This window comes from Aulonocara sp. 'chitande type north' Nkhata Bay, linkage group LG14 (genome assembly GCF_057382095.1).
Source record: "Aulonocara sp. 'chitande type north' Nkhata Bay isolate Kocher_YH1m ecotype deep benthic linkage group LG14, A_spYH_male_GT1.1, whole genome shotgun sequence".
Lineage (NCBI taxonomy): Eukaryota > Metazoa > Chordata > Actinopteri > Cichliformes > Cichlidae > Aulonocara > Aulonocara sp. 'chitande type north' Nkhata Bay.
This window is the reverse complement of record NC_141357.1, coordinates 14,430,159-14,456,775: the sequence shown is the minus strand read 5'-3', so window position 1 is coordinate 14,456,775 and position 26,617 is coordinate 14,430,159. Positions and strand designations below refer to the sequence as shown.

At 40.8% G+C, this 26,617-nt stretch overlaps 1 protein-coding gene and 1 long non-coding RNA gene across 5 annotated transcripts in view; one reads left to right on the top strand and one right to left on the bottom strand.

The window, feature by feature from the left end:
- Window positions 1–25,086, top strand: part of LOC147314283 (uncharacterized) — an 89,567-nt gene extending 64,481 nt beyond the window's left edge. For 2 of the 4 annotated variants that reach the window (XR_015124629.1, XR_015124628.1), the window contains 2 exons: window positions 13,725–13,778; window positions 24,050–25,086. The gene's annotated coding sequence lies outside the window, so the exon portion shown is untranslated. Of the gene's footprint in view, window positions 1–13,724; window positions 13,779–14,584; window positions 17,991–24,049 lie in introns of those variants that run through there. The other 2 variants (XR_015124631.1, XR_015124630.1) reach the window with 2 other exon arrangements.
- On the bottom strand, window positions 21,191–25,430 carry LOC147314282 (uncharacterized). The gene is made up of 3 exons (XR_015124632.1): window positions 24,491–25,430; window positions 24,345–24,408; window positions 21,191–24,202 (listed from the first exon to the last, which is right to left on the bottom strand). It is a non-coding gene; the product is annotated as an uncharacterized LOC147314282 (long non-coding RNA).
- Between the last annotated feature and the right edge of the window lie 1,187 nt (window positions 25,431–26,617).

Here is a 26,617-nt window from a genome sequence, read left to right as displayed (position 1 = left end):
ATGAATATAATAATGCAAACCTTAAATAGGTGAGTTAGTTAAAAACAAATAAATTTAAATACCTGGGATCATCCAAGACAGCGGACAGTGCAGTGCAGTGACAAAGAGAGGACAGGTGAAGCAGGTGGAGACAAGTGTTAGGAGTTATTGTAGACTGAAGGATAGCATCAAGAGTGAAAAGGAACGTTTATACATGGTTTAGAGAAAGTGGCACTAACAAAAAGAGTAGGAAGAGGTGAAGACGGTAAGAATTTCATCGGGAGTGACCAAGAGGGACAGCATTAGAAAAAAGTTCATCAGCGAGATAGCTCAGGTTGAGCAGCTTGGAGACAAAGTTGGAAAGGAAAGGCTTAGATTATTTGAACACTTGCAGAGGATATATTGGACAAAAGGTGTTGAATATGGAGCTACCAAGCAGGAGGAAAACATGAAGACCACAGAGAACACATGTACAGGGGCGGTGTGACAGATGAGGATGCTAAGGATAGAAAGATGGAGACAGTTGATCCTCTGTGGCATCCCCTAAAGGGAGTCGCTGAAAGAAGAAGTATTCAGAAAGAAAAACAAAATAAGGTAGTAGAGTTAACAATAGAAAAAAAATAGATGTAGAGACCTTTTTGTACCAAATAATGACTACATTTTAACACTGGTGTCTTTGTAGATTGCTCACTTTTACACTCAGCCTCAAGTGGCCGTTTGAGGAACTACAGTTTTTGGCACACCCATTTTGGCTTAATTTTAGAAGGTTGACACTTGCTGCAATTGCAGTGCAAAAACCTTTATTCAATTTATTCACAGAAGGTGACAGAACATAAATTTGTGCCAATGCTTGTCTTCACCTTCCTCACTGAATTGCAATAAAAACAGGTAATTTCACACCCGAGTATGTGTGTTTCAGTTTATGTTAATGCCTTCACATCTTTCGTTAACACAGAGGAGTAACGTGTGGATGAGAAATGGTGGGGGAGTCTTTTTCTCATATGCTTTCGGACACATACATGCGCATATGCAAACACAGACGCAAAACTACTGCTGCTGTTTCTTACATCTGAATCCTCTGCAGTACGTTCACACAGGCTTTATGCAAATCATGTGAGGAAATTAGATACATGCTACAGTGCTTACACATATGCATATACACACACAGTAGAGTTGCTTACACACACACACACGCACACAGACACAGACACGTGGACCCAGACAGTCTCTTATTCTTTTTATGGCAGCACCTGAGCTTGGCTTTAAGTACATATTTCATGCTACATTACCCCCTATGGCAGCAAACGAGGAGAAGAATCGAGGAGACTGAAGGAGGCAGATAGATGAGGCTCGGCAATAAAATGCAGACTTCTTTCTCATCCAATGCATGTCTGCCTCAACATCCCTTCTGCCTCTTCTGTCCTTTCTGATCCATCTAATCTTTATCCCCCCGTTTCTTCTAGCTTAATATTTTTAATGGTCACTAACCTGAATAGGCCACAGACGTGTTCCTACTGGGTCGCCACGACAAGAGTAGTGATATGTTTTAATGAGCCAAGGACACAGGGCAAGAAAAGAAATTTCTCATATGGGTCTTATTGCAAAAAAAAAAAAAAAAATCTAGCCGTCTCACTCTCTCTTATGTTCCGCTTTAAATGTTTCACATCATTTTCTCCATTTCATTGTGGATGTATCCATATACATTAACTTTTATTGTCATCATTTTATTCTTATTTTATATAATGTTACTTTGTGTTTATAATCGTTTAGCTTATGTTTTGCGGGGTTAGCTGGATTGAAGCCATGCTAATAAATAAATAAATAAAATTGACATATATAGATCAATTGGCTTGTGACTGCACTCCGACAGCTTTCAGGTGATTGGCCATGACCGGTGGCAGATCAATCAGTCTCAGATGTATTTGATTCTGTGCCAATCAAATTAGCCTGACGTGCACCTCTCCAGGAGTGTTACTAAATGGTGCACTGTAGACCACAACAAGTGTAAATGGCCAGCTTGGTAGCAGAATGCAGTGAAAACACACAAATCAATATATCCAAGGGATATTGATTCTTGATTTCTTTTCTAAACGAAGTATAATATGTACAAGTCTTTAATTTTTTGTGTACATTTTCTCTGTTTAGACTTAGTTGGTTCTGAATGCTTTTTTCAGTTTCATGCAAGGCAGTAATTTTAGTTACAGTCAGTAAATGCTGTTTGATATCTATTTAATCCAACTTCATCAGGATTCACTAAGTTTCTGTCAAAATTGCACAAAGAGATGCATCACATTTCTTCTGATTTGGAAAAGAGCACTGATGTCTGTATACTCGACTCTGTTTGGGTACACAGCAACACCAGTGTTTGTTAGCTTTCAGGGAGAGGGACAAGTACTCTGTTCATACGGGTCTATTTCACTGTTCACAAAACCATTTCCTTTTTGCTCTTTTGCCATTCACTTGTTTTAAAGGTTTGTAGGGCTGTGGCCTGACTATAGGCTGCATCTGGCATACTAAAACACTCACTGTGCTTTAAGAGTAAGCAGAGTCACTAGCAGAAGCGCACGGGCAGTCATGTGATGTTCACTGTGTAAATGGTTTGGTGGTATTTTAATTGCAGCAGACTTGAGGCATGATCAGTATAACTCCTGCTGGACCTTGGGGTCTCTGTAAACAATAAAGTAAAATTCATACATTTTAAATAAAATATCAAAATAAAATTTCTTTTTTCCAACTTTTCCTTAATTTGAAATAAAATAAATTTATACTCTTCAGGACATAAAAGAAGCATTTGAACTCTTAGGCTCCCACAGGGCTAATGGAACAGAAAGCACCCTAACCCAAAAAAAGTTTTACAAAAATTTAAATTAAAAAAATTAAAAAAGTAACAAGTACATTCATTATATTTATGCATTCAGAATACTGGACGATGGCTGGATGGATGGACTACCAACATTACAGCTGATGCATTTGTGCAGTATTTTCTGTTACGGTAGAAACTGTAGATAAAATGGTATAAAAAGATTGTTTTGTTTTTTTTATCAAACCTATCAATTAATTGAAACATGAAAAAATATGGATACAAGCAAAGTCAAATAATGCATAGTCTTTTAGGTTATTCTGGCTAATGAAGAAGCAGCCAGAGAAACTGGAACCCATCTTCAGCTGAATAGATGGCTCAGTCTTTCTTACTCACAGAATTGTGAAGGTGATACGCGTGACTTCTCGGCCTTTCTCATAAAACATTTAACAAGGATATAAGCTTGAACCTCAGTAACCTATACAGTGAACTCGCTGTGTTGGATGAAGCCCATAAAATACTTCTAGAATCGTCCGTATGCACATGAACCTTCACACACCCACACATACTATACATATATTGAGAGTAGTAGTCGCCCATCCATCAATTTCTTTTCTTAACTGGATTTTCTGCTTATCCAGTTAAAGTTACATGGGGACTGACAGCGGGCCAAAGGCAGAGGACACACTAAGCAGGTCGCCAGTCCATCACGGATCAACTGACAATCAGTTTTAAAGGAGGACTAGAGGTAGCATATATTGTATAATGGTATGTTTTTAAGGTCATGTGAGAAAACTGTATTTTCCTTCTTACTGGTTATAAATACATCTGTTAATAAGTTGATGAATTGTTTTGGTGTCAACAGGGTCAGATTTGGAGCAGTTAGCACTGATTAAAGCACAGTACTGGGATACTGTTTCAGTTTTTCTCTCATTGTAATCAGTGCAGCATAGGGATGGGTATCGTTTAGGTTTTATCCGATACCGGTGCCAAACCGGTACTTTTGAAACGGTGCCGGTGCTTAAACGGTGCTCAAACCGGTGATTAAAGAATGGAGAACACAAAATTGGTCCAAAAACCTCTCATGTTCAGCTGTTTTTTTGTAAAAAGATAACAATGTTAGCCTTTTCTGCCGCTATGGGGCATATATGGTATCACTCTTGGCTGGAAGCAGTGCTTAAACAATGGAAAAAACACAAACTTTGTCCAAAAACCTCTCATGTTTAACTGTTTTCCACTTTTTCTTTGGTCATTTTAGCCTCTTTGGCCAGAGTGAAGGGAGTATCTGTCATCAAACAAGAAGACAGCCGCATGTAGCTATGATGATGTTTGCTAGTTCACCTTACATGCATTAATGTAATAACGTGGTTAGCCTACTCAACGTAAATTACACACGAACAACATTAAGCTACTCACACAGAGAAGAACAGCTGCTGCTGCCATCATCATCCGTCATCATTTCTGCTACACTGGCAGGGCTAGGGGCCAGGACTCTACTCTTCGGGTTTTTGGGGATGTTGCTAACTCCGGGTCCGATAACAGGCAACCCACCCGCAGTAGATGCGCTCGGTGTGAGGTCTCACAGCAAGCTATCAAATACGGCGCATTTCTTGGCTTTTAAAAAAAATGCTATACGTCGCCAGGTGTTTCATCGGATTTGAGGTGTTACCTCCTTTGACAGTATCACTGTCATGATCCGGAGTCTGCGACTCCGTGTTTATGTTTAGTTTATTAGTATTCTGTGGTTTTGGTCACCTTGGGTGTTTATACTCTTCTGTTTCATAGTTCATGTTCATATGTTCTGTGTCCCCCAGTCTGTGTTAAGTTGGTGTGTTATGTCATTGCTAGTATGTGTTTCCTGTTTTATTGTGAAGGTCTGCGTCTTATGTGAGTGTTTTCAGTTTGTCTCCCTACTCTCGTCACGTGATCACTCTCAGCTGTGTTCCTCACCTGTGTGTAATCTCCCTGTGTTCTCTGAGTGTATTTAAGTTTGTCTTCTGTCATGGTAGTTGCTGGTTCGTCTGTGTTGTTTCCCCTCGGTCTCCCTGCGTCTCTTCATGTGTATTTCCCCAGATCTCCCTGCACCGTCATTCCTGGTTTGTGTTGTTAGTTTACCCAGTTTAGGTTTTCGGTTTCATGTTCACACCCCGTTGCTGTTTGTACCCACTCCTGTAAATAAATACTCACCTGCACCAGAGCTGCCGCCTTTTGGGTCCTTTCTCCACCTCCACACGGCTTGCCCCGGCAAACCGTGACAATCACAGTATCAGCTTAAAGCACTTGTTGCAGGCTGCTGAGTTTGCATATTTTGCTGTGAAGTACAGCCAGACTTTTGACCGCTTCGCCTGGGGCATTTTAATCTGTAGCTCTGCTCTAAAAGAACGTACGTACCTGGACCCGCCTACTATCCTCGGAAACGTAAAATGATTGGCTAGAATCTAAAGTGTATCACAGCTCAGAGAAAAAAAGCACCGAAATAAAGCACCGAAATGTGCGCTGCTTTTCGGTCTGGTTACTACCGTTTGTGCCATCCCTAGTGCAGCATATTGCCAACAGAACTAAGGAATATGTTATAAAGCAGTCAAAATAAGCCTGACATTAATTATGATTTACTGTTTCTTATGAAACTTAATGAATGTAGCCCCTGTATGTAGAATCTAAAAGCATTTAAAGGGTTTGGTTCCTCATACTAATTAATGTGTAGTTTGTACAAATGTAAAGTAGATGGGAGAGCTCACTCGTTTTGACTTCATGTAAATTGACTATTTTGAAACAGTATAGATCGTGCAAGCATTTAGTTAGTAATCATGTAAAATAACAGAAACTGAACAATTGTAAAACTTAACAAAACTTAAATGAAAAAAGTAAGGTGCTTTTAGCTGGTCACTTATTCCAAAAGCGTCCCCACAGTGGGTAGCTCTGTATGTTTGATTTGGTAGCTTTTTTCAATGAATGTCCATCCTAAAGCAACCCCCAGGGGATTTGTAGCTACACCACATTAATAAATATGTTATAAATACAAGAACTTTTACTTCACATGTCAAGGGCGGATGCTGATTATTTTTTGGAAGTCATAGCCAGTAAACACATTACATAAAACATGCCATTAGAGTTAGAAATATTACTTTTTGATGTTTCATGAAAATAAGAAAAAAAGAAAACAAAGAAAAGAAGAGTAGCGCTACTAAATCTAGTCACAGCCTAAAGTTTTTGCAAAAGTCGGTGTGTGCAGTGAGTTATACTTGCCTCCAGACTTAGACAAGCACCTCTTGTTTGTCACAGGTTTGTTACACGATTAGAATACCAAAGTCTAAATAAATGAACATGAGTGAACCAGCCAGGTCACAGGCCAAACACAATTAATGCTATTTCTTTTAGGCAGAAAAACACAAGGAAGAGAAACAGCAGGGAGCTGGTCATTCTAAAAATAACAAATTGACATTCATCACCATAACAGCTGTGGTAAAAAATGTTGCACGCTGGTTGGTGCAAACAACTGGAGATGTGTCCAACTGATTGTATCTAACGGTGGGGCAAAGGAGGAGCAATCCAGGGGTGAAATTCAGGGTGAAGGACAAGTACAGGCGTCAATTGAGGCAACAGGCTACACAGAATAATTAGATTGCAAAATAGACACGTGGGAGTCTGTGCAATGACCTTGAGCCTTAACAATGTAGATATATTTTACAGTGACATTTTTAAACCTGCACACTGCTTCAGTCCAGTACAGTTACATTTAAATTGCTGGAGACTGTCTGTGCAGGAAAAACTAAATTAGGTTTAGGTTTATTTGCTTTTAATGGTGAGAACTGATCCTGATTTAATTGTATGGGTAAGTAGAGCATGGAGTTACAATCAGGCAAGACAGTGAGGCTGAAATAGTGGTACTGGAATGAACACTCAGTTTGAGCTATTTGTATATTTGTTTCTCCTTAGTTGTAGTTGCAACCGGATTTTCAACATTCATACTCTTTTAGGATCTTCATCAATCTTATCACTTGTTATAGAAGTTCAGAAGTTCTTACTAGCATTAATTAAAATCATTCCTTCTAACTAAAATCCTTAATCCAGGTCACTTAAAAACATTATGATTCATGTCTAGAAAGCAAACCAGTAGGAATATGTTGATTAAACAGTCATATACAGTCTGATGCAAACATCCACAAGAGTAGTGCATGTACTAACTCTGACAAGTACTGGAGAGAATTTCATGCGAACTGTTTTAGTTAAATTTTAATCATTTGTTTTTTAATATAAAATGAAATTATTTCTATTTCACATATGTTTCTGTTGCAGAATTGGACTGTTAGGAAAGTTTAAAATTCATTCATCTACAGTACATTATCAAACTAATCACAAGATTATATTGCTTGGCGACCTGTAGCCCTGACCCCCATCGTAAGCAAATGCTTCGAGAAGCTGGTCAGGGACTTCATCTGCTCTGCACTACCCGACTCACTGGACCCTCTACAGTTTGCATACCGCCACAACAGGTCCACTGATGATGCCATAGCCCTGACACTACACACTGCCCTGTCACACCTGGAGAAGAGAGACACGTATGTGAGGATGCTGTTTGTAGATTACAGCTCAGCATTCAATACCATCGTTCCCTCGAAGCTGGACAGGAAACTGCAGGATCTAGGACTGAGCAGCTCCCTCTGCAGCTGGATCCTTAGCTTCCTGTCTGACAGACGCCAGGTGGTCAGACTGGGCAGCATCACCTCATCCCCCATCACACTGAACACTGGTGCTCCACAGGGGTGTGTACTGAGCCCTCTCCTGTACTCACTCTACACCTACGACTGCACAGCCACTAACAGCTCCAACATCATTGTGAAGTTTGCGGACGACACTACAGTGGTGGGTCTTATCACCAACGGTGATGAGACGGCTTACAGGGAGGAGGTCAGCGCCCTGACCCACTGGTGTCAAGACAACCATCTCACCCTCAACGTCGCAAAGACAAAGGAGTTGATAGTGGACTTCCGGAGGTGCAGAGAAGTACACACCCCCATCACCATCAACGGCGCTGCTGTGGAGAGAGTGAGCAGCTTCCGGTTCCTTGGCGTACACCTGGCTGAGGATCTTACGTGGTCAGTACACACAAACAAAACAGTGAAGAAGGCGCAGCAGCGCCTCTTCTTTCTCAGGAGACTGAAAAGATTCGGCATGAGCCCCCACATCCTCAGGACCTTCTATCGCTGTGCCATTGAGAGCATCCTCACTGGATGCATCACCACCTGGTATGGCAACAGCACCGCCTACAACTGCAAAGCTCTCCAGCGAGTAGTGCGGTGCTCTGAACAGATAATTGGAGGTGAGCTTCCCTCCCTCCAAGACATCTACAGGAAGCGGTGCCTGAGGAAAGCGGGGAGGATCATCAAGGACTCCAGTCACCCCAGCCATAAACTGTTCAGACTGCTTCCATCAGGAAGGAGGTTCTGCAGCATCCGGTCCCGAACCAGCAGACTGAGAGACAGCTTTTTCCATCAGGCCATCAGACTGCTGAACACGTCATAGACACCTCAGCTTCACTACTGGAACTTCAACATTATGCACTCCACACTGTATATAAATGCCACTTGTTTTGCACATATTCAACTCTGTATATTTTATATATTTTATTATTATTATTATTATTTTATTTTATTTTTTTACTATTTAATTTGTAAAAATGTGTATACACACACACACACACACACACAGGAAAATATTTAGTATACACATCCAGAAATGCATACACTATTATATATTGTACATATATTTATTAGTTTCAGGTTGGCCATTCTTGTATTTTGCTCGTTTGTGTTGTTGTGTTTGCACATCTCTGTTGCTTGTGGGGCTCGCACACAAGAATTTCACTCGCATGTGCTGTGCCAGTGTGCCTGCACATGTGATGTGACAATAAAAAGTGATTTGATTTGATTTGGCTATTCCAGACTGTACACTTTTTCTGGTGTGTCCCTGTAGCTTTTGTTCTTACAATTGAAAAGGGAATTGTCTTTGGACTGTCGGTGTGCTATGACCACTTAAGTAATTATTTGAACAGGTCAGCCTTGGTGCTAGAGAAGAAAAACAGCCTGAAAATACAGACAAATTTAGCTGATGAAGCCCTGACGAAGTGTGGGTTAAAGCTCATTAACTTTTGTGAACAAGTGCCAAGGCCTTGTCTCATGGTCAAAAGGCAAGATTCATATGGCTTTGAGACATGCTGTACTCATTTGTCTTGTGGCAAATATGTCTGTGTGTATTGATGTGCACTTTTTGGCAACTGTTGTTGTGACTTGGTGCTATATAAATAAAATTGAACTGAACTGAATTGAATTGATGTCTGATGTATTACATAAATGATAATGGATAATTAAACTGCAGAATGCTAATCAACTATCATATACAGGATATAAATATGAAAACATACTGCCTCCATTCCTTAAAATTAAAGTTATGTCCCACTCTTTTTTAACAATCCCATAGGAAAGATAAAATAGTTTGTTCTATAGACCCTATGTCACGGCTGCACAGCAGTCGTGTGGTGAATTGAGAAAAGGATCCAAGATGCAGGCACTGACTGGGGTGCGAGTGAAAATTTATTTGCAGAGGTGATAAAGTGACAAAACAGGAAGAGCAGAGCGGGGAGTAAACAAACCTAAACTGGGAAAACTAAAGAACAAAACTTAAACCAGACACTCACGGGAGGAGGAGCGAAATGCACAAAGAGAGATGGCAGAGAGACGCAGAATGACTACCAGGTAACAGAATAATGCAGACTGACATGGAGTTAAACAGACGACGCGACAGAGAGCACAGGAAAACACAGGGCTTAAATACACGGGGAGTAATCAGGGAATGGGCCACAGGAGGGAGACACAGCTGGGAGCAATAAGGCTAACGAGACAGGGGAGAGGTAAAACTGAACACACTGACATGAGACATGAACTTTCAGAATAAAACAGGAAACTAACAGACACAGAGAACCAGACCGGACACTGAACTTGACAGGCAGACTCATGAGCAGACACAATAACACCATGGACAGACAGAGGGAACACAGAGAAGTGGAAGCAGGCAGGCAAAGAACAGAAACCTAACAAATGGCAAAATCACAACAGAATACACACTCTGAATGAACAAAAGCATAAGGAACACAAAACACTGAGTCCTCAGACTCAGGACCATGACAGTACCCCCCCCCTCAAGGGCTGGCACCAGACAGCCCAACAGAAACACAAAAACGGACCAAAGCCAAAAAAACCCCCCACGAACCAAAAAACAGAAAACGACCCGACCAGGGCGGGCGGTGGGGGTCCAGGACGGAGGGACATAGTCCGAAAAGGCCCAGACGGACAAGGTCAGGGGGCCGACCCGGAGGCCAAAACAGTTCAGTTCCGGGGGCCGACCGCGTGAAAGGCAGCAGCAGTGGGGCAGGTCCGGAGGCCGGCCACGCAGTAGGCAGTGGTGTGGAAACAGTTCTGGGGGCCGACCGTGCAGACGGCAACAGCGGCGTGGAAACAGCTCTGGGGGCCGACCGTGCGGACGGCAACAGCGGTGTGGAAACAAGTCCGGAGGCCGGCCACGTGGAAGGTAGTGGCGGCGTTCAGGAGGGCGTTCAGGAGGGCGTCCACAGTGGCGGAGATGCCCAACAAGCGGCCTGGCAGATGACCGACGATGTGGAGGTGGTAGTAGGGGACCTGAAGGCTGCGTGGCCCCTGCAGCCCCAGGCGAAGCGGAGGCTGGACCAGACGAGGCGGAGGCGGAGGCTGGACCAGACGAAGCAGCTGATGAGGATGAAGCAGTGGTTGGACCAGACGAAGCAGCTGATGAGGATGAAGCAGTGGCTGGACCAGACGAAGCAGCTGATGAGGATGAAGCAGTGGCTGGACCAGACGAAGCAGCTGATGAGGATGAAGCAGTGGCTGGACCAGGCGATGCTGAAGCGGATGCTGGACCAGGCGATGCTGAAGCGGATGCTGGACCAGGCGATGCTGAAGCGGATGCTGGACCAGGCGATGCTGATGAGGAAGCGGAAGCTGGACCAGGCGATGCTGATGAGGAAGCGGAAGCTGGACCAGGCGAGGGTGATGAGACTGCAGCTGGTGATGAGACTGCAGCTGAGGGCTGGACGGGCTCCTCGGGCCCCCCAGCTGACGAGGCAGATGGCTGGACGGGCTCCTCGGGCCCCCCAGCTGACGAGGCAGATGGCTGGACGGGCTCCTCGGGCCCCCCAGCTGACGAGGCAGAAGGCTGGACGGGCTCCTCGGGCCCCCCAGCAAAAACAGTCTCAGAACCAGTGGGCACTAAAGCCCCTGGCACACACAGGACAGAACCAGCAGGTGCGGAGACCTCTGGCAGAGACAGAAAAGAACCAGCAGGCGCACGGGCCTCTGGCAGGGACGCAACAGAACCAGCAGGCGCACGGGCCTCTGGCAAACACATGGCAGACTGCAGCTGCACAGAGCATTGGGTCTGCTCAGGCAGCGACGGCCGGGTGTGGTCCTCAGCTGGCTTCTTAACCGCCAGGGGTCCTGAGTCTGCTGGGGGCTGAGACCCAGCCTCTGGGGAGGCCCTGGGGCGAGTAACAGTCTCTAAATTAGCCAGTTTCTGAGAAACTAGAGTGGTTTTAATGCATTTGTCTCTCCGCTCAAAATGGGTGCTAGGAACGAGATTCAAAATGGGTGGCACAGACACAGCCTCCAGTATGGAGGGAACGGGTGATCGGGCTAATGGCATAGATGCAGGCTGGGCTAATGAACTGGCTAAAGGCTGATGTACTGGTTGAAGTGAGACTGGAGTTGGTGGTGGAGTGGATGAAACACAGTCAGCTACTGTTATGGATGTTTTGAAAATGCCAACTTGTGAGAGGTCAGTTACCACGAAGGTAGGTAAACGCCGTGTACTGTCTTTACCCTCCCCATGAACGGCCCCAGAAAACACAGTCCCAGAAGCACCAGCGTCCTTAAAACTCACCACAGCTGGTCGCACAGGAGTCCCTGAATCCGGCTGTGGGGTGAAGCGTCGGTGGCGCGAATGTTTCCTCCCCACCGCTGACGGCTCCGACAGGCAGGGAAAAACCTCTTGGGGGTCGGGCCGTGAAACCTCTGGTGGGTGAATCTGAGACTGATGCTTTGTGGCGGTCGTAGTCCATTGTTGCTGGGCACAATTGGCTACTTCCCGAGCTTGCACCGCTTCCTGGGCTTTATGCAGCTCAGCGATTAAGTCTGTAAATCCCCGGACCTGGTGGAGATAGGGATTTCCGGCCAGGATTGCCTCAACGGCATTTATCCCCACAACTTTCGCTCGTGCATTGGAGGTGTGGGTTACCCAGTCCACCAGGCGTAGGGCACGTGTGAGGTCGCTCTCCCCGGCCAAGACCGCTGGATCCATCTTGTGGTCGCGTCGTACTGTCACGGCTGCACAGCAGTCGTGTGGTGAATTGAGAAAAGGATCCAAGATGCAGGCACTGACTGGGGTGCGAGTGAAAATTTATTTGCAGAGGTGATAAAGTGACAAAACAGGAAGAGCAGAGCGGGGAGTAAACAAACCTAAACTGGGAAAACTAAAGAACAAAACTTAAACCAGACACTCACGGGAGGAGGAGCGAAATGCACAAAGAGAGATGGCAGAGAGACGCAGAATGACTACCAGGTAACAGAATAATGCAGACTGACATGGAGTTAAACAGACGACGCAACAGAGAGCACAGGAAAACACAGGGCTTAAATACACGGGGAGTAATCAGGGAATGGGCCACAGGAGGGAGACACAGCTGGGAGCAATAAGGCTAACGAGACAGGGGAGAGGTAAAACTGAACACACTGACATGAGACATGAACTTTCAGAATAAAACAGGAAACTAACAGACACAGAGAACCAGACCGGACACTGAACTTGACAGGCAGACTCATGAGCAGACACAATAACACCATGGACAGACAGAGGGAACACAGAGAAGTGGAAGCAGGCAGGCAAAGAACAGAAACCTAACAAATGGCAAAATCACAACAGAATACACACTCTGAATGAACAAAAGCATAAGGAACACAAAACACTGAGTCCTCAGACTCAGGACCATGACACCCTATTTATTCATCTATTCATTTATTTGATTTAACCAAATGAGGAGCGTCCTCAAAATGGTTCTCTGAAAACTGACTGGTAACACTAGGGGTCACCTTCCACGTGAGCTTAACAGAGAACCTAATAGAACAGAAAGGACAACATTGCAAATAGCTCACAAAAGTATAACATAAGCACTGCATTAGCCTTGTCATTTTTTTACGAGTTAAATGTTCAACATTCAAAGAAAATATAAGCCTACAAAACAAAATGAAAAATAAATAATAGTAAGTTCTAGCATGTGAGATTGGGACTGCTACTGTACAGTCCTTTTGTCTGTAATAAAAACAAATGTTTTAGTTTTAGTTTCTTTTGCTTTCAAACTAAACACTGAGCATGATGAAACAGCTGACCTGACATGCACGTCTGTATTTTCTCTCTGTCCTAAACGCCCGTTCTCTTCCATTTTACACATGCTAATGATTTGTATATACAGGGCTTGTTATAGAGATGCTGTTTTGTGTGTGTGAGAGTGACTGCACTCTAATGATTAGTAGAGATCTTCACCTGCATAACTAGCTTTTTGATGTCTGCTGTTCATCTGCTTTCTTCACCACATATTTGTTTCTGTCATGGAGAAGGCATACCGCTCATTCACTGTGTCTCCTTTTCTTGTCTTTTCCTTTGCCAACCTGTCTGCCCCTTCACTGCATCTATATATAATCATTCTCTTTGACCGTCTCTCCTGTCTCTTTCCCACAATTCATGTGTTTATCACTGTTCCTCTTCTTTTTTCGTGTCCCTGCTTCACCTTCTTGCTGCCATTTCAGTTTCGCTCAATATGTCCTTCCTAATAATTCTCATTCCTCACTTTATGTCTCCGTCTCAGGAAAAGACCCAACCCTCTCTTCTTCCAGAAGCAAGTCATTAACTTCTGTCCCAGGTTTGTGAAAGATTTTGTGCAGTAATGGTGTTCTGTTCTGTGTGTCTGAATCAGCTGCAAAGATGTGTAAAATAATTACTACTGAAATATCCATCCCGCTGTTGACTTCTTTGAGAAATAGCATTAGTTCCCCCTTTTGTTTCAGATTTATTCTGAAGTCACTTCTAATATAGTTAAAAATCACATCTTCTTTGTGTCCTGTACAATTTAGTCTATCCATCTTCTCATATCTTCTTTCAACAGTAATGAGTATGAAATGATGCAAGTTTCATATAGTCATATTTTGAAAAGTTGATGATACACCATTGTAAAGATTCTCCTGCCTGCTTTGAAGATGAAAAAAAAATCTATTGATCTCTTTTTGCTGTAGATTCAGGCCTAGCTATAAAATGATAAAATCTGATTAAATAGCAGCCTAATAGTGAAGTTAAACATTACCCAAAAATGACAGACAACCAACAAAAGATGCATAACATTTTAGCTTTAGATGTGCCTGTGTGAAAAATAGAAGAAGAAAACCAAAACTTGCATGCATGGCTGCTAAAAGTGATATATCTTTGCTGACCGACCACCGTAGCACAGGTAATTGCATCTGTGATTTAAGGTGTGGGAGAAGCAGGTGTAGAATTTGTGGCACTGTTGTAGGCATGGCAATTATTTCTATTCATAGCAGACATTGTTAGTGTGGTGGAGTTAGGGTTGCCAACACTATCTGACAGAAATCCAAGAGATTTTAGTGGGGGGTGGGGGGGAGCTGTTTGTGTATACATAACTGTTTCATTATATCAGACAAAAAGACAGAGAAGGCAAGAGTTAGAGTTCAGGCACTGAAATTTAAGAAACCTCTGTAGTGTTATGACACTAAAACCACAGAGAGCAAGAATTAAACATGCTCTTTACAGTTTAGCTACACAGAACCACAAAACAAGTAAAAAAATATATATATCCCAAGAAGTCTTTGGCTTTCCAGACATGTGCAATGTTTTACATAGTCCACCATCAGGACTTAATTGGCAGTCTGCAGTCAGTCAAATTAATTCATTGGCAGATGTGCTCATTTACATCATCTGTGTTTGTAAATAAAACATGTGTTGAAGCAAAACCTTCCAGCCCTAATGATAATTTGTGGTAGATTTATTATATCAAACCCTGAAACCCTTCCAGCCTTTCCCATCAAGTTCTTCCCAGCTCAGGGGTTCTGTTGGGGCAGAAAATTTAACAGCGCTGAATCCAATTACACGATATATATTATCTAAGGAGTGCTTACTTTACAGGTAAATTTGGTGAAATGTTGTTAAAACAAAGGTTAAAAGTGATTAAAAAATAATTTTGACGGTGTCAAATATCTTCTTGTAGTGTTTCTTACTACAGTAAAACAGAAAAAAAGGTGCATATTAATTTTTTAAAAATCTGTTGACACAGTGTTTGTGTGTGACAGGTCTGGAGTGTCACCTGTTTTACTGTTACAACAGGATGCCAAAAGGTTGTCAGTCATAATCATTTCCTGCTTTGTTATCTAATTTACTCCAATTGGGATAATTTATAAGTGAACAAAGGATCAAGTTGTGTTCAAACTAGTAAACAAAAAATTGAAACTTATCAGCAAAAAGTTACCTGGGCCATAGATCAATTGAATAGTAGAGTAATTTTCTCATAGGGTTTTATACAATTCAACACTTTTCACATTGGCTTTACTTCCAAGGCCCTGAGGCAACATCCATTTTTTATAAACAATCTGTGCTCCCAAATTCGCAATGCAAGGCTGTTTTAAACAATTTTTCTGTCCATTGATTAGTTCTATCTATTTACATTTTCAGCTAATGCTATTAATTAGAACTGGGATTCTCATGTTTTTTTTTTTCAATTATACATATGACTCACTAATCAGTAGTTCAACTTTTTTTTCTCAATTTTCCCAAACTCTAGGTATCTGACCTCAAATTTAAAAAAGTGATGATATGGAGCTAGTTAGCGTTCCTCCTTCCATCAATAGACTGCACTGACTGTGTGCAACTCAGCAGAACATACTGGAATGCAACTTTTCAACCTTATATCCTTCATGTCGTTCTACTTACCTTTATTATTTTTCTTTCAAGAATATTTTTTTCCTGTCAGTTCAACTGGGTATTAATTATGTCTGCTGTTGTAAATTCAGTCTATTCACCAAAGGATCAGGGCTTAGAGGCACAGTTGTACTGAAGGCCGTTCAGTTGAGACTGCAGCAAAATGAAGAATGGGCTCTACTCTCCAGAATCTTTCCTACTCAAGCTTTTTAATAAGAGTTGCAGAGAAGATCGAGCTGGATAGTCAAACTCTTAACCGTCTGTCTTCCCTGTCCTTTCAGTCTATTTGTCCTCTGTGGCACACTCAGCCCCATGCTTTGATTCTCTAAAATTTCCACCATTACAACCCTTTATTATCCTGGTTAATCCCTCTTGCACATGTCCGGTGTAGACTGTAAGATGGAATTGAACAGATCTGTTCACCGACTCTCTTCTCTTCTCCTGTGTCGTTCTTTTCATGCCCTTTGAAAGAGCAGAATTAGCTTTTCCCTGTAGCAGCAATGAGGCTGGCTCTTGTCCCTTTCAGTCTCTCTTTCTGCTGTCAAATAACCCACTTTGCTGCTCAGCACTGATATGATTACGCTTCTTTTTCAGCTGGATTTAACACTGAAGTCAGGGTACGCCGCTCTTGTAATACCGTGAAAGAAATTCTGGAAACACTGGACAGTCATGTTTCCTGTTCAATGCGGACGGTGAAAGAAAAGAAAAAGACAAAAGTAGGATAAAAGACAAAATTAAAAGTGACAACTGGGGGCTATGTATTAAGGAGAAGCAGAAATAAAATAACATGGATTTGTTAAAAAGGATGTGAAAGACACGAGGCAGCAGCTAGCTGGATGAAATTGTCAATAAGTGGCTATTTTCACTCAGTGAAAACTTTAAGTGCTTTTTTTTAGCTACTTCAGCAAACTGAGAAAGAAATGAAACCAGAGTGAAAAACTACATAACAGCCTTATAAGAAATGGGTAGACAGCTAGTTAGAGGCTAAAAGAGACAAGAAGTAGACTAAGAAACACTGGCCTACTTTAGTATACTTCAGCAATAGTTTAGCTAAAAGTACTTTATTTTAGCAAAGTGAAATATATTTGTGAAGTTAATTTTATATAACCCAAGCCTACACACTGCTAGTCTAATTAAGAACCATTTTCTCATGAGAAAATTAATTGCTCTTTGAACGGCACTCTTATTCACATGAACATCAATTGCTTGCAACTTGCAAGGTTATCTTCATGGTGCATTATAGTGAGAAATGAGGTGAGAAATAGGATTGGTTGTTTTCCTTTGTTGTTGCTTTTTTCCCCAAGTCCTTGCGTTTCTATGTGTTGGCATGGCACACTGGTGCATATCTCTTCTAAAATGACTTGAAAAGAATGCCAGCAGAGTATGGATTAGGGATTTTCTGAAGCCAAATTTCCAAAGCCAACTTTTTTATGATATTTGTTAACACTGACAGCATTTCAAGTGCATTTTATGATTTTCAAGTTCAGCTCAAGGGTTTGTGTGCCCATGAATGTGTAGTAACACAGACAACTTACATAAGATAAAGTTTTCTCCGATCTTGTTCTCCAGCAAACTGCTGTCTGGAGTGCAGCTGCACGAGCTTTCAGCAGATGAGCTCTATGTGTGTGTTTGTATCAATGTGCAGTTTTTGTGTGCTGGCATGTATAGGAATGCATATGTGCTCATGCAGCTGTGACCCCTCCATCAAACTCATTTGTACTTGATGCCTTTAAAACACAGATTTGATTTTTGAGTAGGGATGTCTTGACACACCCCCGCTGAGCTTGCTGACTCTCATGTCTCTCATGTCCCAGCTTACCTTGTCACATCGACGCGACACGCAGACACATAAAAATGTAGACACAAGCGCACACATACGTATCTCTGCAGCTGTGTTTATACTTAACTTGGAAAGCATGCCATATACTGGATGAACTATGAATATATCTGAAACCGGTCATTTTGCAGCCTGCATCATTTTATCTGATTGCCAGCCTGGTTGGTCTCCCTTTTTCACACTCAGTTCTTTTTTTCACTGTTTTTAAAAAAAAAAAAAAAAAATCTTCCATTTTTAATCATACATTGCTTCTCTTCCGTTATTTTCCCTCTACCCTCGTTCTGCATGGAGCCACAAACAGGAAGAAAAGAGGTCAGTTATGTATTAACAAGACAAAACTGTGTTCTTTTGTTTTTTCTTCTTTTCTCACTGTCTGCCTCTTATGGTATTAACCGTTTGTGCTACTCATAACTGTTCCTACTCGGTACCCGTTCTCCGTACATGGATGCAGCCACATAACTACCAATACTATGTTGGACTTCAGACAACATTGCAAGCCTGGAAATGACATGGCCAATGACACTAGCAAATGACCTTGCCATACTGGTATCTGAAACAAATTCAAGTGAAATTTCTTCTGTGGTACTGGTAAATGTAAGTTCTGAAGTTATCCCTGATTGTTATCAAACTAATGTCTATCTGGGTCTATTTAGGGAAATTAACCTTACCTTAACCTGTCTTCTTTTTAGAAGAGTTACATTGGCTAATTTTTGTTTATTATGGAGAAACACTGCACTAAATAACTCAATATTTATGAATTTCATAGTGATTTGTAAAGTAAACCCTGATGCCCAAACATGCACAAGGTGAATATATAAGGGAACACACACAAACACTTCACCTTGGGAGCCTACCTAAGCGGAGGTGTGCTGTGACCCTGTGTTCTAGCAGATGGTGCTTGTGGGCAATACCAGCAATAACCATAGCAATGTTATCTCTGTTTCTCTCTCTCTTTCATTTTCTTTTATTTTCTTTTCTCTCTAAAGTGATTACCTTTTTCAGTACTATGAATAATGTAGAATAAAATGCTTAAACGCTCTCATACAGCATATTTGTGTCTGTTTGAGTGCATTTCTTATGGTAAATTTGCAACATAAGCATTTATTTGATTACTTGGCAAATCTCATTACTCCTCAATGAATTTAATGCAAGGCATAGCATGTGTATTTAATTTAAGTGTGATAGACTTGCATGTTCTCAGAATTGCAATTTCCTTTTAAAAAAAGCAGATGTGAATTTGTCTGCCTGTGAACGGTAGACATTGTGGACGATGGATTTATGCCCAGACTGTTTACTGATGTAGGAATGGAGCAGAAGGACGTACAGGAAGAAGCAAAGAAAACTAATGAGCAAGAAACAACACCCAGCCTTTATCATGGGATACTGGGGGAGATAAAGGATGATATTTTGGCTCAAAGCAAGAACAATATATATTTATTCCCATAATCTCCTGAATATATATAATATATACGTGTTTCGAGAGTATGAATATCTGTGTGTTTCTGCCAGAGAGAGGGAGAGAGAGAAAGACAGAGAGAGGGAGACAGCACTATAATGGCAGAACAGAAATACCAGAGTATGCTTTATCACTTACCTAATTATGTGAGTTTGCAAAACTAATCTACTACTCTATTAAAACAAGAGACCCTACAGCTCAGGGTTAAACAAAAGCAAATTACATTACCCTGTCACACACACACACACTTCACTTTTCCTTTACACTGCGCCATTCTGTCAGCCAGACTTGTTCCCATTCACCCATATCTCCTCTGAGATTTTAGAAGAGCAGTCATGCATAGAGTTTAAGTCGGCTCCGAGACGATATGGATATGTAGTTGCTCTTTAAAAAAAATCCCTTGTTTCTTTTGAACTTTACAGTTTCATTAAAAGTTGATTTGATTGAAAGTCAGAGACGTGCTTCCTTTTGTTTTTCTTGAAAGTAACGGGGAAAAAAATGCACATGGGATTGATGATATTGTACACGTTATTTTCCTATACACATGAGTGACAGTGAGGTCCTGTTGTGGACACGTGACACAAAACATGTAACATTTATAAATTCAATTTGTGATTTATCAGTGATCAATTTATTATTATTATTGTTTAATTGATTTATTGAGCCAAACTCTAATTTTATATTTCTCTTTTATCCGGTTGATCTTACATACTTTTTGCTAAATCTAATTCACTGGATTATGAACATGACACGAAGTGGTCATTCAGAGTGTTGCAACAGAAGGTTTTTTCTTATATTGAGTGCAACTATAGAGCAGACCAAAGACAACAGATGTTGATGTAATCTGTAGCTATGATTGGCATTTAGAGTCTTTATTACTCTTTCACATCAATAAGTCTGCTTCTTTTCACAGTTAGTTTATCTGATCATGTTGCAAACAAAGGCGATACACGTGCCTAAAAATGAAATATTTACTTATAAGGCTTAATGGTTAATTTGGACGCAAGTGATAACTTAGGAATTAGATGAAACTGATATTTTATTGCATCGATAAAATTAACCGGAAGAAAACGGATGAAGATTAAATTAAATGCTATCTATCTCACATTTCGTCAACATGTATGCCAGTTATTTTCCATTCCTGCAAACCAGCCAAACAATCAACCAACCAACAAAAAGAGAGAATACAGAAAGACTCATTCACTAAGTGATGAAACTGAATGAAAGGTTGTAAAACAGGTTTAACAGATTATCAGTGTAAGATCTAAAAAAAATTTCAAAAAGCAAGGATTCATTTCTACACTTTATGTAACAACTTTAATGACCATGGGGGAAACAAATTCATAAACTGGTGTAGGAATTCCACAGTGGATCACAATACAGTAGTATACACCACATATATCACGTTTTCATCCAACCATCTTCATCCACTTATCTAACTCAAGGTCGCAGGGGGGCTGGAACCTATCCCATCAGTCACAGGCCACCCTGGACAGGTTACCAGTCTATCATTGTGCTAACACAAAGTGACAATGGTTCATGCTCAAATTCACACCCAATTTAAAATCAGCTATTAATCTAACCCCATGCATGTATTTGGACTGGGTTAAGAAGCTGGAGTAGCTGGAGACAATCCATGCATACATGGGGAGAACATGCAAACTCTACACAGCATGGCTCGCTTTAGTGCATGTGGGCTGATATATGTGAAAGTTAGTTTCACTAATGTGATGGTATAGTGTACTGGATTGAGTAGGATATTGTATTACAAGTTCTGGGTTTGAGTCAGCCCTGAGGCTTTTTACTGCATGTCTTCCCCCTGTTGTTCTCTCTCACTCTCCTTTCTACACTGTCCTCTCTCGATAAAGGCTAAAAAATAATAAAATAATAATTTTAAAAAATCAGCTGAGATTCGTACAATTCTCAAAAACTTTTTGTTCAACTTACACATTTTCAGTAATTTTCAATATTTGTTATTTGTTGTTGTTGAATCATAATCTACTACTTCTTCACAGAGTTTGCATTTACAGTAACCTTTCTAAAATTCTTCAACACTTCATAATTCTGCATAATCTTCCTTAGCCTTGCTCATTAGCTCATTAGTAACCTTTACTGTTTAGGTTCACTATGTAGTAATGAAGGCGAACCAAAGACAGACACAGTCTTATCTTTGCAGGAACCAGGCTTGTATTTCCTTTGGCAGTAAAACTGGTGCACAGCATTTTAGCTTTTACCCTTAAACTTCAGCATATCCTGACAATTAATGGCCGACTATTATAATTTTATCACCTGTCTGCATGGTCACTTACCAAAACATTCCCATACTTTCACAAAACCATGTTGAGTATCCTTCCGCCTTTCATCAGTGAACCAAAAGAAAAGTAGCTGTAGCAATACTGACTGAACAAGCGCCCAACTTTCAAAGTAAAATCTGAAATCTTCGAAGCACTGACTCAACCCAACTAAAAACATGTCTCCAGCTACTGTTGTCACCAGGGCAAGAAAAACTATTTTGACACCCAAATAAATAAAACAGTTTTTTGCTAGATTCACACAACAGCACTGCATGACACAGCCCTCTCATTAGCCAACACATTGGCTGTGTAGAATCTGGTCTGTCATGCAGCAGTGCATTGCAAAATTCACTGTAATCTGCCAACATGCTGTGTTGGTCAATCAAATATAACTACCACTTGTGTTATATTTGTAACGTGAACTTTATTCCGCAGTGGTTTGGCATCTAATAAGACATCATATTTCAGGTCATTTCAGTAAAAGTGGACTTCCAGGACCATAATCTAAGAAGTACTTCAGGAAAAGTGTGCCAGCACAAAAATGCAGACTCAGATCAAGTTAGTTCTGGGGATAAATTCCCTGCCAGTGTATATCAGTGCACTTATTTGCAATCCCCCTGAGTCAAACTGCAGCTGTTGACACTTGTTTAGTAAGGTTACAATTTAACTCCCCAGGTGAGGACACAATAAACTTGACAGCACTGGTTATTATGGGTCATATGGGTCATTTTGGAAGGAAATGACAGCTTATTTTGTCATTCAGGTTGGAGAACTGAGGTTGTCCTCAGTGGGGTACCAACCCCAACTATTGCTGCCACGGATGACTGAAAAATACCAACTGAGCCAGGCAGAATAACAATAGCAGTTGTAATACATCCTATACACATTTAGTAGGATGGGTATTTGAATGTTTTCACTTATGCTGGGTGCCTCTGAGTTTTTGTACCAAGGTTTTGTGTCCTCCACAATCCTCAGATAAATATTCTAAGAAAGCTAGTGCCCGGGAGCAAATTTATCTAAGGTCAGCCTACTTATCCACATTTCAACAGTGGTCATTTTGTGCCTGAATGCTTACCCTCATATCAGTTGACCTCCATATGAGAGTAGCCATTTTGTGTCTGATAGCAACAAAGATTCAGTCCGTGTGGGCTAGAGAACAGTTGGTACTACATAATCATTACAACTATGAAATGGTATGGTGAGACAATAATTGCTGTTCTGACCAAAGTCTGTAACGGAGGTGTGTCTGTGTGCATATGTGCCCATATTTTACAAGCTGAGAAGTCTACATTTTATAGATATAAGTGTGACAAAATTATAATTACTTTATACAGACTAGAACCAACATTTAGGAATTAAATGTTAATTTGAAGAAACGGAAGAAAGATGACATATACTTGCTGTGACCTGCATAAATGAATCTTTCAGCTTCTATATACTTGCTGCTGAATTAAATATTTGCTGAATGAACTGTGCACAGGGTATAATTAAATTACTAACATCGGGATATGCAACACTGAGCTCTGACATGAAAACACACAGAAACAGGAGGGTTTGCAATATAAACCATGGTTCATGGATTGATTGATTATAGCACACACCCATCCATCCTTTACATTACACAATGTGCAGGGAGCATCACAAATAAAACAAACCCGGAAAATAACCATACTATATGTCAATCATGTTCAGTGGGTAGAACGGTTGCCTATATATATATATATATCGCTTTCATAAATGTCTTCATATATATATAAAGACAAAAATGACAAGTAGCAGCTGAGTGACAAAAAAGACACCAAGGAGGAAACATATTGGATAAAGAGGAGGTAGCATCTGGCAAAATAACAGGGGGTTTGGACCACACACAAAGTCCAAGCACAGATGAATGCTCATGTTGGCACCTGATTTTAAAATTTGTATATGAAGTTATATAGGTACAACAAAAATGGGGCAAAGCAACCCTAAACATGCTGTGGACAGGCACGCATGCATGCTAATATGCATATTTTTAAACCTGCCACAACACATTGGCATCTGTGAAACTGCCATTTCCACTGGGGTCACTCGACCCATCAACCTCTACCTCCTGAGTCTAGTTGGCATTTTCACAATAAAAGGCAGAAAGCATGAAAAGAGAGTGAGAGGGCTTTTGACTGTCAGCTAAAAACTCAGAGTTGGAGGGTGGACAAACAGTTCATGTCACTGCTGTGCGAGTTCTTTTTTTTTATTACGCTGCACTGAAGAAATTTTTAAAAATATCAATAAATGTCTGTTACAGCCAGTGGCTTGCCAGACAAGCTAACAAAATGCTGATTAAGCTTACTGACTTTTGCAGCTGCAGTTTAAACTGGTATTTGTGTTTACATCTATGTGTTTGTATACTAGTAGTGTTTACATCAACCAGAGTTGACGACAGGAACTGTAAGACGGTTATTTTGCATTAGGAGGAATTGAAAATAAAGTCATGGCTAGAGAGACTGCTGATGTGATTTAGCTTTTCCTCATCAAAAAACGTGTCAGCATGTCATGGTCCTGGCAGATGTTGCTTCTCTCTCCCTCTTGCGCTTGTTTTTTTATCTTTCTGTCTCTGTCTCTTTCACTTTTTATCTTTTTTTCAGTTGGCATTTGGGAGAGGCTCTGGCTCTGGTTTACAGTGGGTGAGGCTGCTCCTGCCTCATGGGTCCAGTGGGTACACCTGTTCCTCTCTACTCATTACTTCTCTGGATTTAAGGACCGGCTGGAACCTCCATTCTCCTCCAGATTGTTGACGCCTGTGTGGGAGTAATCAGGCTCAGTTACTATGATCTCATCACTCTTTTGCAGTTCCCTGACTGTTCTCTCAGCCTATCTCCTAGTTATTCTTCTGGCTTGATTCCTGGTTGGACCCTGCAAACAAAGAAATCTTTTACTTACTTGCAAGTCCACTCTTCACCAATCTCACCCTCTGGAAATCCTTGCGTGTCTCCCCCATCAGCAGCTACATGAAGAGATTCAAGTAAGAACACAAATCTGCTCTCAAATTGTATAACAGCGGCAAATCACATTAGTTCTTTACTAACCTGTCCTCTCCACTCTGGCAGTCCTCTGGTGAAATGCTGCCCAGTCCCTGAAAAGACACTCTTACAACAGTAATACTTGCCTGCCTCAAAGCTCTTGTGTTCGAGTTCCTTGCTGCAGATAATAAAATTTGCAAACCTGCCTTTGTCTCTGGGGTCTTTCAGCTGAATTGAATAACCCAACATGTGTCCTTTTGCTGCCTAGATACTTACACTTAAAGTATGTTTACCTGCAAATGTACACTGCTTCTCCACTGGCAGGGGTATTAATACAATAAATAAACACTTGCTATATTCTATTTGATTAACTTTCATACAAAAAAGTTGTTTTTCACCCTCGAGTGTGTGTGTGTGTGTGTGTGTGTGTGTGTGTGTGTGTGTGTGTGTGTGTGTGTGTGTGTATATAAACACTGCTAACTCTCTTTGACATTATTCTTCCTCACATAAATAAAGAATCAGTGCATGTATATGACTTACTATTGACAGGATGCATTATTAAACAGTCTGGTGGTCAAAGACACAATTTCCTTATTTTGTCTGCTGTTATTTCCCAGCTTTATTGTTGGTGAATGTGTGGTGCAGCATGAATATCGACAGTGAGCAGCATTATTTTTTTCATCTGACCTTCATTAATATGGAATAATATACATACTGTAGCAGTAAGTGCAGCTGCATTTGGAAGTCAGAGATTATTAGGCATCACTCTGCATCACTGTAATGCTTGCTGTGCTCTGAATGCAGCTTTTCATTATATGTTTATTTATTTGTTCTGCAAAGCAAACAAATAAAAAAAAATGTGTTCTGTTCTAATCATTACAGACAAAAATACAGAGAAATTGGGAATGTGATCATGTGAAGTAAAAAAAAAAATCTGCATGTGTAAACACATGACGTGTGTGAGAGAAAACATTTAAAGCATATGCTGTTGGTCCCATACTTAAAAATCCAATACAACATGTTGATTTTGAGCTTTATCATATCCTAGACCTGCACAGTCACAATATATACTTTATTTTGAAGAGAAATTGACTTTTATTTCTGTACAATGTATTTCTGCAACATAAAGGTCAACTAAGAATGACTGGAGTAACATAGTAAAATGATAGACAAAGACAAAACCAAGAATTACTCATTCTTTAAGCTTATGAGCTGATCAATTTAGAAAATCTGGCAGAAATGAATGCTCTGTGTAAACCAGTGATATAATTCCTGCGACTTTTTGTTTTCTTTTTCCATTTTTGAACCTGTGCTGATAATTTATGAGAACATATACGCATAGACGAACAACTATTCCTGCTTTTTTCATGTTTACTCTATTTGAGAAAAATCCCGTCTTTAATAACAAACTGCTCTTTCATATTGCTCAGGTAAGTCAATAACTTGAACTTATTAGAGAAAGTCAAATATACACAATATATATCTGGCAGATATCAAAATATATTATCAGTGTTGGAGGAAATTAATGATTACAGCCCTGATAAGGTAACTAGTATCCGTGATAGTGTGCACCTCTAAAATAACCTCGGCAGTCCTGTGTGTTGCAAAACATGTTTGTGCGCTTGTAGTTGAATACATTTGCATGCTAATACCTCTACAAAATGACACGTGTGTGAGTGTGTGTCTGTAATGTGTTTGTGAATGTGTCATACCCTCTTCCACTCATTATAGTAGGACATACTCATGTGTGGCATTTACCTCTAACCTCTGCTCCGCAGCAGGCACAATTACTGAAAGGCCAGACTTTTCAGCTAATGTCCATCATATTGACTCTCTCTTCTCTCTCAGTTCTTATATATATATTCATTTTCTCCTCGTCAGACTTGGTAGTGTTGCTAATCTGAAGTTAAAAGAAGAAGAAAAGAGTGGAGTTAATTTGACATGTAGTTAAAAAGGTGAAGATCAATCTTTCTAGGACTCTCGTTAATGAACCGCGGCTGTTTTATGTCATTTAATTTCTGTTTCTTATGTCTAATGCATCTTCCCTGCACTTCAAATCAAAGACCAAGCAAAGTCTCCAAATCCAGTGAACAAGATAAAAAGAGAAAGATGGAGCAAAAGAGCAAAGGATGGAAAAAAGAACATAAAGACAGAACGGAAAGGGAAACCTGATTAGGGGCAGTCACAGGCCAC